Source organism: Cygnus atratus, chromosome 4 (assembly GCF_013377495.2).
Source record: "Cygnus atratus isolate AKBS03 ecotype Queensland, Australia chromosome 4, CAtr_DNAZoo_HiC_assembly, whole genome shotgun sequence".
Taxonomy (NCBI): Eukaryota; Metazoa; Chordata; class Aves; order Anseriformes; family Anatidae; genus Cygnus; species Cygnus atratus.
Genome location: NC_066365.1, coordinates 50,247,052 through 50,263,319, shown reverse-complemented (window position 1 = coordinate 50,263,319; position 16,268 = coordinate 50,247,052). Strand labels below are relative to the sequence as shown.

Here is a 16,268-nt window from a genome sequence, read left to right as displayed (position 1 = left end):
GACACTTGCCCACACATCCTAAGGGAAGATTCTATTAGCATCAAGAAGTCAGATTTCCACTGATCACACAAATACATGAAAGACAACTTGAGAGAGAATTACTGAACATACAGAAATACCTGAGGGAATTACTAAATGTACAATTAGAGGACTACTAGAAGTACAGGAATTACATCTGGCTTAGGAAATCCCTGAACTGCAGAATGGAAGTTGGAAGACTGTTTGCCCTGTTCTTATCTTCTTCCCTAGACATTCGCTTTTGTCCATGATCAGATGCAATACCATACCACATCAGAGCAAGTATTCTTATGTAACACAACACAAACACATTGCCATCCAGTTAACTAACATCTGAAGTAGTAGTTCAAAGTTGGATGCGTGTATAATATAGACAAAGACCTCAGCAAAAAGGAAAGAAAAACCATGGACATGAGAACGTTTCATGGCAGAATTCTGTAAAAGGTCTTACCACTTAAAAGCCATTGCTAACCAACGATGTGAACCACTAGCATATGACACTCAGGATGGATCCATCAAGACATTTTCCCCTTGATTCCAACGTGTGCGTAGAGATGTCAGAGTAGACAAAGATGTAAACAGCTACAAGTCAGCTGGTGTGTAGCCAAATATCGGAAAAATATCTCCAAACACAGCACAGACAAATGAAGTATAAAACACTGAAAAGGAAAAAAACACAAATATTAGACACTTAATGGAGATGTCAACGATTTCAAAAATGCTATATTTTTTTATTAAAACTCAAACAAAAATCTAGATATTTCTTCAGAATTGCTATTCAGCTCAAAGGTTAATGATTTTTAACTATATTTCCCCCTTTTTCATGGGGGGGGAATTGACACAAAATTCAACTTGTCACACTGTTTATGTATACTTCCATAGATAAAATGTACTTTTTATCTACAAGCTTTAGCTACAGTAATAAAGTATGCCCCTAATTTAAGTCATATATATACACCCTCTCCCAAATGGAAATCAATGTTTTCATACACAACCTTTTGTTTCTTTCCCGATTCTTTTTTCTTCTTGATTAGCACAGGGATGTGGTCAGAAAAAGAAACAAACAGTACTTCAACTGTGCCTCCTCAACAAAGCCTTGAGAACTTCTGGAGATTCTTTTACAACAGAAGTTTGTATGCAACGTGCACACTTGTCACAGCTTGCCTAAGCTGCCGAGTTTGCATTTGCTGTAGTTTGGTGGTATACGAGAACAAAAGCATTTTACCATGGAGGCAGATCAAGCACCTTAACTGCTTTTAACAACTCAAGTCTCAACGTGCTGCAGCAATCCACAACTCCTGATCATCTAGTTCATATGAAAAAAATTTTTTAAAGATTTAAAGTTATAGCCTTAAAATTTGCACATAGATTCAAAGACCTGTACACCCAACACAACTTTCTGTCCTCTGATGCAACAAGAACGTACTAGTTTCCTTTAGAGATGTATTAGCCATTCAATCATCATCATTTTTATATACAGTTTGTTCTACCTCTTAACAGTGCTTCCAAAAAGACAAGAGACTCACATAAATGCAATCTAAAGGTAAAAAGCCACATACCTTAAGAGTTTAAGTTGTAAAATTAAGTTTAGAAGTGAGACTTAGAGACAAGCTGGAAAACTAGGTAAGCCTTTGCAAATTGAAAGTAAACTAACTGATGTGCACTTGAAATTGGGAACATTCTATGCAATTCTTTGCAAAATCCAGTCAAGTTTTTAGCCAGGGCTTACAGACCAATAAAATTCTGAGCTTTACCTGCTAAATTGCAGCTCTTTAATAAGAGTGTCAACTGTCTGTGCATTTGATAGTACAGTGCATAAAATCAGCATCACTTTTTCCTCTTTAAACTATTAGGACAAGAAAACATTGTTCTCCATACAGCAGAAGTGTATGGCCTTTCATTCTCTCTCCACTAATTACACAGTTCACTCTTCCTCTCTTCTTTCTCCTCCTCCTCCCTGGTTTAGAAAAAAGTAGTTGAAATCAACTCATGCAAAGCCTTGCATCCACTCATTTGGAAATGAGCGGTCAGCTGTCCTTTAACTCCTCCTTATTTACATCAACTGTGCAAAGTGCTTGAGGAAAATGGAAACAACATATTACTCCTGATAAAATTTAAAGCATATCCAAGCAGAAATCCACCACAGCTTATGCTAGCGTTTTAACTCCTTTTTCAAATAAAACGTACATTCACAGGTACATAATCCATTCTTTGTTTCTTCTCACTGTGTCTGAAGAAAACACAAGTAGTCAGTAATTCTCAATTATCTTCATTCATCCCCACTCTAGATTCAGTACCTACACACACACTTTAGACTAGCCAACAGCCCAGCTGCTTAATGGAAGAAATGAAATTAAACTGAAGACTAACTTGACAGTCAGAGCATTAGGACAAGATTATGAAATTTCTGATTCATTGGCAGAATATTTGGAAAAAGCTTAGAGAGTGAGAGGCACATGAAAAGCACTCAAAGTCGTCCCAAGTTGTTCAGTTGGACACACTGAGCAATAATAAACTTCAAATTGCAGCTGCCATCCAGATCTTCAAATACAGCTATGGTGTATCCATACAACCTAAGGTTTCCTACAGGAGCAACTTAATCAGATTAAGTCTGACTAAGGAAAAAAGGTATCAGAAAGGCAGCAGTGAGGCTGAAAGTCTCTAACGGGCGTGAGTGAAGCTTACAGTAACTACAGCAATTCACTGGAGGGAGGAAGTTCACTGAACTTCATTTCATAACTGCAGCTTACAACTTAAAGTTACATTTTAACTATACTTTATCAGATTTGGAAGTCAAAGGTACCGCACACGGGAGGGTTTCACTGTTTGATGTTCACTGCCTATGAGAGACATTTATAAAAAGTTAAGAAGCAGAGCAACACAAAACTCCATGAAGTTCAGATTATATGAAGTTAGCTACCATAAGGTTTTAAACAAAGTTCAAAGGATGCTTAAATTCTCATACCAAAAAAATCACAACTCCAAACATCCTGAATTGAAAAACACAGCTAAAAATCCAACCAACCTCACACTTGTCCAAGTAACACAATATATAAGAGAAGTTCTCTTTACATATATACGTATATGTGTATACACACACAAATTTCTTTCATCTCAATTACTGATGTATTATTCTATTCACAGAATAGCTGCTGCTACAGCGTTGGCTACTATGCAAGAAAAACTCAACTTCACCTTTTGAGCAGCAATTAGATTCTCCTCTACAGCACACTTTTTGCCATTGTTAAGTTTAGGGAGGTAATCCAGAAGACTACTTCCAATAACTTCACAGAACAGAGATGGGGATTAATAATATTGCAGAGTGCCAACATCTGTATCTAAGAAGCTATGCATAACACACTGACGTATAGCTTTTTTATAGCTACTTGCCCAAAAGATTTGATAGAATAATGCTCCAGAAGAAAGATGCTAAGGGTTTTAATCAACTGCTAGAAGTAGCATTTTCCATGCTATAGACCCTGTGCAGGCTTCCATACGCTATGTGCTTGGTTTTGGAAAGTTAGGAAGAGGTAAAGATTAATTATATTAGCTTTTAAGGCATCATTTAAGCAATGCTGACAAATAAGTTGCTAATAAACCAGTTTGTGGGCAAACACAGAATGGCCTACGGTTGCTTAAGCACGTGACTGGCCTGTATGTTCAGTGTTTCACAGCACTTGATATACCCCAAGTACTAACACATCACCACACTACCTCTGGATGTCCGGTCCTCTGGCTCTGTCCAAAGCCCCTAAAGTCATGGGGGATGCATTAACAGTCCATACAACGGAGAAACACATCAGATTTATTAGAGAGACCAGATTCATTACACAACGTATCCATCATATACAAGACTTGCCTGCTACAGACCAACTACGCAACTCTTCTGCTACGTGCTACCAGCATGCTGAAAGACTTCTAAGGGCTGCCCAGTTCCTCCATTCCACCAACCTCATCTTTAGCAATAGCACATCCAGCTCCACTGTGGCTCGTGTACTTTCACTTCCCAATCAATGATGCTTGTGGCTGTCCCAGAAGTATTGCAAGAGCCTGAGTGCATCCCCAGGAACAACAGTTTCTGGATTTCTAAGCTAATCACCCCCATGAGACTGGACTTTAAAAGAACAAGACAGAGGAATGAAGCTTCCTAGATTGCTGATATCCTAATCTGTCTTTCATTACTGAAGCATGGCATGCTTTGTCTTTACCAAAGATTTTTAGTAACAGTTTGGTTCTTTGGCTTGTTGTAAAGGCTTTAGGTATGTTAACCGTTTAGCAAATACATAATATTCAATGACAAACCAGAAAACAGTCACATGAACTGAGAGTTACTAAACCCCGTTAGGAACACGGTAGCATCTCAGCTCACAGTCACCCATCAGACACGTTTAAGATTAGGTCAGGCACTATGCTCTCCTGACAGCAACAAGCTCCTCCCTGAAACACAGCCCTTTTTCCACTCTATGATCCACACAATCACCGAGGCTGGGTGACTGCTGATCAACTAACCATGTGGGCACACGGACAGCATAAAGAGGAGAAACCTCTTTTTAAAGTTTCATTAAACACAGGTACTGCTACTGGAAAATGCACAGATGAGAGGCAAGACGTTGAGGTAGGTTCAGCTTCTATATAGGTGATTTGGAAGTGAGATGTAAGTCATGAGGTAGAAGGCTCTGGACTCAAAAGTTTTAAGGGCAATCATGGGAAAAGAGGGAAAAACCAAAGGATGCACGTCAGTCATACAAAAACTCTGGAATGTGGCCAACCATCTGCACCTGAGAATTACATTTGTTATACTGGTTCAACAATTTGTCTCCATGAGTGTTATAAAGGGCTCTCCATTTATAAACTGACAAACTTTAATTGAAAAGACTCCCATATAATCACAATCTGAAGTTGAGAAGGATTTACAAGATAAACTTCAGAGGAAGGCTTGGTGCCAAATGTGTAATAACTTGACCATGATAACTCAAACTTAAAAATGTATTTTTGCATTCTCCTTTCTGTAGTTAGCAGGAACAGGGACTAAGAAGTATGTGAATTGTGAATCATGAATCATCTCCAGTGGGCCAGTGCCAGGAAACCTCTCTGCTCTTTAAATTTTGATGATAACTTTTTATCTTTTGGAATCTCATTTTAGAATATTACAAATATGCTAAAATTAAAACTGCACCTTCAACCAGATCACAGTGGATATTTCCATCTAGGATGAAGGGCTTTCAAGTCTCTCAGATTAGCCTCTTCATAAAACTTACATTTACCAGTGCCACAGCCCAAGGAAACCAGAGCAATGCAAGTCTCGCTCAGCTACACCTCCCCTCAGTGCTCACGTCCTCTGACTCCACCTTTACTCCTTCTATTTTCTGATGATGGTTGCTTTAGAGGAGCGCTTCCACCACCACGGTCAAGAACCAATGATCTTACTTTGGACTCCAAAAAAGTGAGCTTAACTTTCCATTATACCAATTACAGGTTGAGACTAACCGTCAGAAGAGAAGGCATTGCTCTGCTGCTTTCCAAGACACTACAGAGTAAGTGTCCAATCTGCAAACTATGTATAATAGGACTACAGACTAAGAAATTCCGGTTTTCTTACGTTAGTGTCAGAGGTTATAAGCAATCCATACATTAACACTACTTCAAACAGATGTTGCTTCCACCACACGAACAACTAGAGCAAGGTCTGTGCCAGCACAATGTAAGCACTTCACACACCAATATTTCAGAAGGAAGTAAGACTCCAGCTCGCCTGATCTTGAGTCACCTAGTGATTTGATTTATCATCATCTGTTCTTTCATGTCCCACATGAACTGAGGAAGACAAATGGCAGACCATACCCAACGGCAGCAGTCACTCTCCTGAGATGTATTGCTGTCTGCAACAATAAAGCTGAGCAGATTCTTATGCTGCAGTCGCTCCTACTAAAGGGCTCGCAGCATCGATCTGACCACCACCAATCACCCTATCTGCACTAACAAAGTTTTGGCACTAGGAAGAGCAACAACTCCCAGAAGTGCGCAGTGTAAGCAGAAGAGCCTGAAGTTCTGACCTCTGGTCCACCATCACAACAGCAACAGTGGAGAAAACGCATAAAATGACAAACAGACCTTATTTTTACAAAATAAACTGCAAGCACAGACTAAAGTCAGCCTATAAATATGAAACTGAAGTAATTAAATCTGAAAAACAGGAGTTTTTATCACACCTTCACACTGCTTTTGGCAGTGTCCTACTTTTGACAGCAATTCAAACAAGCAAGCAAACAATCCTTCTCAATTCAATATGCTTTTAGAAATCAACATTAACTAAGGTTCAAGCACTTGGAATTACTGAATGAAAAATCAACAGCTTATGTACTACTTTTCATCCCTTAACAGACTGTTAATGCTAAAAATACATCCTCTTTTTGTAAAGTGCCAGAAACGATTAAATCGCTTACCAGTCATATCACTGTGCTTGTGCAATGAGAAAGAACACACAGCAATAAAGTTTTTCTTTAGCTATCAACATGAACTGTATGCACATTCAGAACCTAAGTACATACGTATTTAAAAATGACAAACTACTCACTCGAAGCAAGTAGGAAGCTATTTTCCACCCCCGCTTACAGCAACTTCACCAGAAGCTGAACTCGGGTCCTATATATAAAATAGTGGCAGTTCTTCAAATAGGCCAATGCTGACGTATAGCAGTCAGATTTCTCAGAGTAAGCAGTTGCAGAAAAACATGCTTAAACTGATATACCCCCATCTAACACAGTACTCACTGGACTCTGGTAATCTGGTACATATCCTATAAAAACACGACTTTAGTGCATGTTGCTTTTGAAGCAGAATGACTGGAATGAGGACTTTGCTATACTTCCACATAGACCTTCCCTATCCCTCCTTTCTTCCCAAACAGCACCCACCCTGAAGAGTTTACAGTCTGTACTCACATGGGCTGAAACACCAACTTGCTGTTTAACAGAAATCCAAGTGAGGACATTCTACATTCTCCACCAAGACAAAAATAAGAAACAAAAAGTAGTCAAAATATTCTTTTTATTTCCATGTACAAAACAATATGAAAGCCCCACTGATATGTTTTTTTCTCCAATTCATCCTACTCTTCTCGTAAGAAATACTTTCAAAAATCCATCTGCTAAATTCAAAATTTCTTTTAGGGACTGCGTCCCTCACATATTCCAATTCTTAAGCAGTGCCTGCACCACTAACTAGAACTGGGTAAAAATTCCATGCCTTTCAGCTACACAGTTATTTTGGTTTTGAGGGAGCAGGCAATAGAAGGTACTATACAATTACAGGGTCTGGGAAACTCCTGAAAACAAAAATATTTACTCAGTTTAAAAATGCAAATCAAAAGAACAACTTGCACTTCAGCATAATATGGAATGAGCTATGCAGTACCTTCTTTACACATGTTCCCAGGTGATAAAAGTTTGGGCTTCAAATTGGATCAAATCAGTTGCACATCATTTACCTCCACCACCACAGAAACACAAGTGCAGTCAGTGCCTACCTGATGGCTTGGTTATGCATTTTGAGTTATACACTATAATAACAAAGGTTGGTTGTCACATACAGTAAGAAAATGTTCTTCAATGTTTTAAGATCTGGTTCTGTTTTCCCCCTTAGTACAACAGAGGTCCAAAAGTATTAAAGCATTAATTGTGTATAATGGCATGTAAGGACTATCAAATTCCTCCTCCAAAAGCTTGTTCTATTCTTTTTGTACTTGTGCCTACCTATCTTTCTATTCCTGCACTTGCTTTCCAAGGCTTCTCACCTATTCCAGCTACTCTGTAGTTATTTACCTATTCATTCTGCAGGTAGGTACATGGAAATAAATATATACACACACATACCCTAACGTGTATCAGCTCCATCTGAAGAAACACCACTTACCTCCAGTTCTATTTGGAACACCTCCCAGCAAAGGTGGAAATGGAAAAATCCCCACTTACTGGGGAGACAGAGATGAGGACCACGCACAGCAGAGAGGAGAGCAAGTGCAGAGCGCATGATCTGACATGTACACACAAACTGAAGGGCAGCAGGATCTTGATGTGGATACAAAAGGGGGTGGGGTATGCATGAGCTCCCCAAGTCCCTGCAGCAGCACTGCCCTTCATGGGACCAGCTACTCCTCACCACCCTATCCTAGGGAATAAATAAGCACCTGGTCAGTCACACTGCACCAATTCAGCAATTGTTCAGCTTTTCAGGTGACATCTTTCTGGGGGGTGATGTCTACAGAGGAAGAAATAAGTTTTTTTTTAAAAAGCCTTTTTTTTTTTTTTTTTTACATTATCTGCAGTACCAGATTAATTTGACAGATTTTGCAGGATATTAAATCAATCTCAAAAGCATTCACCTGCCACAGACTCCTCACAGTTCTTCCTGCCCTAGTGAAGGAGCAGAAGTGTTGCTGATATGGACTACCCTCATGCAAGATAGGCTGAAGCTTTCCCGGACATTTTTAACGCATCTTTCATGTTCGTTTCCCTACAGAGTCAGTCTTTCTCTGTCCAGGCCTACTGTTAACCACAAGTCCCCTTTAGGGCATGCTGTTTACAAAGATGCTTCTTCATGTTGTAGAACTGGGCAGCAACCCTAGAGGAATGAAGTCATCCTTTACAATTATCAGCTGAAGATACGAATTCCAGAGCTCTGCTTTCATCATAACATTCTCAAGGCTCAGAGTATAAATATTCCCTTGCCATTTATTGTTATTTTGCAAATGAATATTCATTCTTTTTATTCTGTTTTTAGAAGTCTCCCGCCTTGAATTGCCAAAGCCCTACCTTTTGGATCAAATACAACAAGCTATCTGTATTTGTAGCTTTCACCACTCTCCCTCAGCCCTTATTTTATAAACATACCCAACATTATATTCAGTCACTGCAAACAAACAAACTTAACTGGATAAGACTGGCAAAAACCACACAACTGTTGCCTTTTGAGACTACTACAAAAACAAACAAGCAGTGATAAGAAAATCAGCAGTCTCCTTTGAAAAGCTATACAAGTGTGATTGAATATTGAAGAGCAGGTATTGTCCCATAATTCTCACAGGAATCTTTTCACACATACTTGCCTCCGTAAATAGTATTTTTTTTCCTCCCCTAGTTATTCACATTTTAGTGGCATCTTTCAGCTCTTTGAATACTTTCTGCATGAATATAACCAACCTCACTGCCACCATCACCTGATCTTAGGTAGGCTTAAGGACACTTGTCAACAGTGATATTTATCAATGCTGCATTTGACCTAGAGCTTCTCTTTCATTTTAACTTAATGAAGCACATTTAAGTAGTAATATTTTTTGCTATAAATTACAGTTTATGAAGACAAACCTGAGAAACGTTCTCAGAAACCTTCACTGAAATCTTCTCTAGAATACTTTATACAGGTTGGGTCAATACATGCTAAAAAGATCAATTCACATACAAAGTAAGGGAACTGGGATTTTAGGATCATCAGATGAACAGCAAAAATCTCATCCAAACAATAAAGAGTATGGTTTATCAAAATTATACTGTTATTCTCCAGAAATATGCTGAGAATAAGGCAGTAAGCATCAAAAGGAAGAACTGCTTTTAAAGTGAAGAATAACATTGGCAAGAGCAACTGAAACTAGTGTTAACATACAACTTGAAAATTAAAAATCCTCGTATCAGAGTAGTTTTATTGTGAAGCAGCCTTCCAACAGTAAGATGACAAGACAGAAAGCTTGTTTTATCACCTCATGCAACTTTAAACAAAAATAAAAATAAATAAAAACAGAGAAAGACCCAAGGCAGGAATCTTTTCCCTTTCTCTGGGTAACAGAGTAAGAAGGAAACAGGTCACCAGACTAACGTGACAGTGACCAGCAGTACCGCTGAAGTGTACGTGTCGAGTGCCCCAGGTCTCCTGCTATAAGCTCCAGCTCAAAGCCAGCAGAGCTTTAGCCAGACGCAGCCCAGCTCTGAAAAAGCACGCTTCATTCACACTCCTACAGATCACCTGCCAAAGCACTGGCTGGAATGCCGGGAGAAAGGCACTGCTGTGGGGAGTCGACACAAATTCCACACAGATTAACTTTGTTCATTAGCGCTAACTGTAAAAAAGCATTTATGCTGCTCACATTGACACAGGCAAGGATATCCATGCAAAGAACAAACCGCTGCAACCCAAAGGCTTCTAATTCTAACAGCAGCTTCTGGGCACTAGGCCGCTGTATCAAATATGCAGGCATTTAAAGAGAACTTCAAACTTAATTTTAGAAGTACTTCTAAAATATATATATTTGTTCCTCTTCCATTTTTGCATGCAAAAATAAGTCATTAGCAAAAACAAGACATAAATACAGAGATCCCTCAAAAATGAAGCCGTTAAGAGCAGATACTCTCATTCAACTAGCTCGAGTGGATGTATTCCTTTCTGATGTTTTCCTGTGACAGTATTGGACACTTGCTGTCTGACATCATGTTCTGTCATTCTTCCTGGGAGGTGCTCATGTCACAGGGAATTAAGGACTGCAAGAGATTTGGGGGAGGGGAAGGAAGGACAACACAGCAGTCTTGGAGGAGACAGAGCTGTACAGTGCTACAAGGATATTTAGAGAACTAACTGCCAAACAATTTGGGTAAGCAAGCTAAATACTACAAAGGAGAACTGCTATAAAGAAAATAAAAGAAAGGCAGAAGCAACCCTAGCTGAAACAGTCTAGCTAGCATCTATTATTGAGTTCACTGGGATTTGGAAACAGACCATGCACGAATCATCACGGAATGGCTCAGGTCAAAAGGGACCTCAAAGCCCACCCAGTTCCAATCCCCTGCCATGGGGCAGGGACGCCTCCCACCAGCCCAGGCTGCCCTAAGCCCCATCCAGCCTGGAATGGGGCATCCACAGCTTCTCTGGGCAGCCTGTGCCAGTAACATTGAACCCCAATACCTTCAAATGTTGCCAGCCCGTTATCATTCCCGGGAAGTTTATTACAGATATAGAAGTTGTAAAGGCTCAATGTTATTTGGGTGCAAGTGTGCAGAAGCATTAGACAGTGGTAAACCACAGCTAGACTATGCACGAGGCCAGCTGCTCTACCACTGATGGATAAGGTACCTTGCACTTCCTATCGGTGAGACAAAGCAGGCCAAAAGTTAGAGTTACACGGTCATGAACCGTTATCCTTGTTTTTCCTCACATTAACTCAGACAACCCATGTGTAACTTGAGGTACTTTTGCCTTACATTGTTTTTTTTGCCTTTTGTATTGTTCTTTTGCCTTACTTTATTGTTTGAACATGATGCCTATGTGTCATGCTTTCTGTTGAGCTATGGCTCAAATATATAGGAAAACTGCTAAAAGCTCGTGGCTCTCTGTGCCGCGGAGAATATATTATATACCCATGATCTGGATTATACGAGTCCACTGAGGTGTAAAGTTTGCCTGCATGCCTCTCATGGAGCTCAGACCAAGAAAAAAAACATCATTTAGTCCTTTGAAGTAGCTGTCACTAGACAAAATGACCAGGATAAAACTCCCTAAAATACAAAACTAGACATAGAATTGGCAACACCTGATGCAGAACACCATGTTTTCCAAGTTGGTTTCCCTGATGCATAGCCAATGAGAAAGGGTTTAATTATAATCTTCTTAAGTTCTTAGAAAAAAATACAGACAGCCTGTTCTCAACTGTATTACCAAAAACTTTCAGCAGACCAATTAATTTTAACCCCAAAAATTAGAGAGACAAACATTCACAAAAAAAACCACATTTGTGGACCACTCTTGATCTGTTGATGCCTAGCAGGATGACACTGGAGAGTGCTCACTGGAGACTGTTAATGTGAAAAACTAAAAGTTTTAATTGTTGCCTTGTAGTCCTACAAGGCTCCAACTTCCCTCCTGAAAGGTATCACATTATTACACGAGAATCAGCTATGACTACACTTTGGCTCACCTAGGCCAGCCAGTCCAACAAACAGCCAAGTCAGCTCAACATTTCAACTTAATCTTAAATAAATCCTGCAGAAGAATTAAACAACTTTTCTTTTGAAACAAAGTTCAGCAACAGTTTTCTCTAACAACATCCCGGAGCAACATACCACGGCTCTGCTTCCTGAGAGAAGCCAGAGACTTGAACCACATCCATTCTGGAATACAAATCAGGAAGCCTTTCACAGCAGCAGTTTGCCAAGGGAAGGCAGTTGTCTACTGACAGCTGCCACCAAGTCCCCCTGAGCAGCGGCCTCCACAAACTACAGAAAACAGCAGCTTCTGGCACAGAGAAAGAAAGGTGCTCTCATCTTCACATATCCGACTTACTAAACCTGCAATGCAATTTTTACCAAGGGGTTTGTTTCCTTCCTCTGTGATAGTGTCACAAGATAAGAATCGGTGTGTGGTTTCCCAGTGCTTGCTCAACAATCTTCCCCGGAGATTCTGAAGCATCTAGGGCACATCCTCAGCACCACAGTAGCAGCACAGAAGGAAAGCTACTAAAAGAGCACACTACAGAAACCTCTTAAATAACACAAGTTAATTTCACTCTTAACTTAGAATCAGGAAGTCGTCCCATTTATCACGGTACTCTGCATGCTCCATGTTGCTTGTTCCTGCAAATGTTAGTGGCTCTTTGCTACCTCAGTAACTTACAGGCAGCTCTCCTTTTCTGGTCTGTGTTTACAGGGAAGTGTCTCACTGCCTGATATACCTTTCTCATTACATGAAGTCTGAGCTGTGCAGACGTCCAGCACACACACAAGAACAACAAAGAAGTTGCTTTCTGTGTTGGTGTTTCCTTTCCCAAAGGCACAGCTCAGATTTCTAGTTGTGATGAGATAAAACAACCGGGTTATGCTCCTTCCACCTCGCTACCTCCACGCTGCCTTACCTCACTATGTCTTAAAAGCGTATCAGAGCGCTGCTTGTGCAGCTCACCCTCAGCCTGAGCGCCCACCCAAACACCTGGCGTTTGCTGTTTTCCTTTCCCCTCGCTGCCTTAAGACGCGCGGCCGGAGCCCACCTCCTTGCGGGCTCAGCGACTGCTACCTGAGCACCGAACCGAGCCGCTCCAACCGCCCCACAGCCAAACCCCGGGGAGCACGGCGAGGACGCACGGGGGGGGGGGGGGGGGGGGGGGGGCACGGAGCCGGCAGCGGCCCGGCGAGGGGCAGAGCCCATCCCAAAGCGTCCTGGGGGAGCGGGGCAGGCCGGGCCCGGAGGGGCGGGGAACAAAGCCCAGCTCCGTGCCGGGAAGCACCGCCTGGGCCCCCTCAGACGGGCACGGACCGGGCACGGACTCCGAGCACCGGCCCCCCCCCCCCCCTCAAAGCGGTCCCGTGCCCAACGGCTGCTCCCCCCCCACACCCCCCCCGCCCCGCCCTCGCTCTCCGTTTCCGTTGCAGCGCGCGCGCGGCCCCCCCCCCGCCCAACGGTCCCTGCCAACGGTCGGTTCCCCGCCTCACCCCACCGCCGCCTCGAGGAGCCCGTCCCGTCCCGTCCCGCTGCAGGCCACCGCTGGGTAAGCGGGAGCCGCCCGGCGCCGCCGGCTTTATCCCGCCGCCGCCGCCTCTCCCCTCCGGTAACTCCGCGGCCCGGCCCGGCCCCGCCCCGCCCGGCCATTGGCGCGCGGCGCCACACCGGCAGCCGACGCTGAGTGGGGAGCGCGCGCGGCACTCACGCGATGCCACCCCCTTGCTGTCATCCCATTGGCTGGTAGAGGGGAGAGCCCGCCCCCCGAGGCCACGCCCTCCACCCGCGAGGCCAATCGGATGGGGAGGCGGAGGCGGGGCCGCGGCTGGAGGCGCTCGGCGGTGATAGGCTGTGGCGGCAGGCAGGCGGGCAGGCAGGCAGTCCGACCCGCCTGGCTCAGCGTGACGTCACCGGCAGCGCCCGGGGCGGGCGGGCGCCGTGAGGAGAGCGGAGCCCCAAGATGGCCGCCGGCCGGAGCGGGGCGGCTCCTGTCCTCTGAAACCCGCGAATAAAGCCCCCACGAATAAAGAACCCACGAACAAAGCCGGCCCGGCTGAGGGAGAGGAACAAACAATAATAAATAACACACTCGTAGCTGAGAGAATACCTCAGCTTAACTCTTTCCTGTAGGCTCAGAAATGTCGTGGAGCATTTCTGCCTCTGTTCGAGCAGCTGTGCTGCAGTCTAAATGTTGGGCAACGCGACGCCTAACGAGAAAAACAGGATTAATCGCTGCTGTTATGTATAATTTTAGATGATTGGCTGAAGCAGTGTTATCGTGAGTTGCTTCTGCTTTTGAAGCCCAGCTTAGTCTCCTCAGTAAATGCATGCACATAAATGTGACTGAAATGAGACCAGCCAAACCCCAAGGCCAACAAAACCAGACCTTCAATGTTAAACCTCGAGCACACCTGTACACACTGTCAGAATCGAGATTTTCCCACCTTGTTACCTGCCTGCTTTACAAAATACCCCTAAGGATTAGTTAACATGCAAAGCAATTTACAAAGTACGTTATAGTACCAGTTATTAGTAATAGTAATTATTATCAATGTGGGTAAAGTCCTTGCTAATTAAGGCTTTGAGTGTCAGCTCTACAAAGACACCCACTCCGTTTCTTGCTGATGTGCCGTAATGCTCTGGGCAAATAACTGGTTCTTTGTTCACCACCAGTTGTAGTGGTTACAACAATGCTCTTTTTTGGTACAAAGCACTGTTGTTTCCTCCTTAGGGAGAGAGTGAATTTTCCAAATACAGTCCTGTTAACTCTTGGCAACAACTCTGAAGAATCAGAAGCTCTCAGCTGTTGCGTTTTACTCTTTTGTCCTGACCTGAGCAAGAGCAACAAACAGCAAAAAAAAAAAAAAAATCACCATTCCAGCTATGTACTCGAGCACATGAAGTTCCAGTACTTGTTCTGGCGACTTGCCTTACCAGATCTGCATATACTCCAACTCTTTCACACATCCACGGGGTTTCAGTGTCCTATGTCTTGTGTAATGTCTCAAAACTAAGTTACTGGTTAAGCCAACTTTTTGTTTTGCAATGAATCTGTATAAAGCCTGTCACTAGCTGCTAAACAAGGGATGGAGAAGAATTTACCAGACAGATAAGCTTTTAAACCACTTGACTGTCCCTACAAAACTCACCATATGAATGCTCGAGCCTGAGCTCTATGACTTTGTTTTACAAAGCGCTGTGATTAGAAATCCATTTGATTTTCACACCTACTAACTTCTTGTTAGATAAGTAATCTGTTCATTTTAAAAGAATCTTATTTTTCTAAAGTTTTCCTTTTCCTCCTTGAGACATCTCCTTCAAAAGAAATTGTTTCAAATTTCTGTCATGTATTACAGTATTTTGAATCTGGAGTATATTCACTCTTGGATGATACTAAGTTACAAAAGATAAAAAAATTAGAGTCATGGGTGAGTTGTAATATATCTAATTTGAATGACCGCCTGAAGTAACACAAAAATACATATCTGTGCTACTTCTCTTTACAAATAATCCATCTGTTTTGTAGATTGTGCATGTTTAAAAACACACACTCAACAGCAAAACAGTTGTTAAAACATCAGGCTGTCATTTTGCATGTCATTAAAACAAACAGTTCCAAACTCCCTGAAAAATCATGTTACATCGTCATCTCTGAAGGTCTACTCTAGCACATAGATTTTTAAACAAAAATAACGTATTGGATAACGGCACCTGGAATTGCTGTCAAAGCAAAAAGTGGGAAAACAGTATTCAAGAAATTAGATTTACAGAAAGGGGTTATACAGCTAGCTTTAAGCTTTGCCCATGGACAAGATTTTATGTAATGCATCAGAAGGACTTGGCAGTACCATGACTGATTTTAAACTGACTTCACAATTAGCTGCCAGAAAGATGACATGAGTGTTAGGGAAATGGTAGAAGTAAACAGGGTGACTAAAAGGGGGTCCTTGCAGAGATTTCTTTCTATGGGTGAACTTCAGAACAAGACTTGTAGAATGAGAATGAAGTGCCAAAGATGCAGATATGCTGTACCATCGATGCTGAACGTGGCCCTACACCTGCAGTTCTAAGCCAAAAAATGGACATGTAACCAGATGAAACCTTGAAGTACCAGTAAGCATCTCACAGACAGATTGTACTAGGAAAAATTTTTCAAAGGAAGGTAAAACTCACCGGTTTGCTGCATGACATTCTTTTTTTCCCATTGGAAGTCTAAGGGATTTGGGGATATTGAGGTGGGAAAACTGAATGGATAACTATTAATTTTATAATAGGCAAAA

The 16,268-nt window shown here is 42.1% G+C and overlaps 1 protein-coding gene across 4 annotated transcripts in view; it reads right to left on the bottom strand.

The window, feature by feature from the left end:
* Positions 1–13,621, bottom strand: part of FRYL (FRY like transcription coactivator) — a 172,230-nt gene extending 158,609 nt beyond the window's left edge. For 2 of the 4 annotated variants that reach the window (XM_050710200.1, XM_050710201.1), the window contains exons 1-2: positions 13,482–13,621; positions 470–677 (exon numbers count right to left, since the gene is read on the bottom strand). The gene's annotated coding sequence lies outside the window, so the exon portion shown is untranslated. The remainder of the gene's footprint in view (positions 1–469; positions 678–13,481) is intronic. The other 2 variants (XM_050710203.1, XM_035547103.2) reach the window with 1 other exon arrangement.
* Between the last annotated feature and the right edge of the window lie 2,647 nt (positions 13,622–16,268).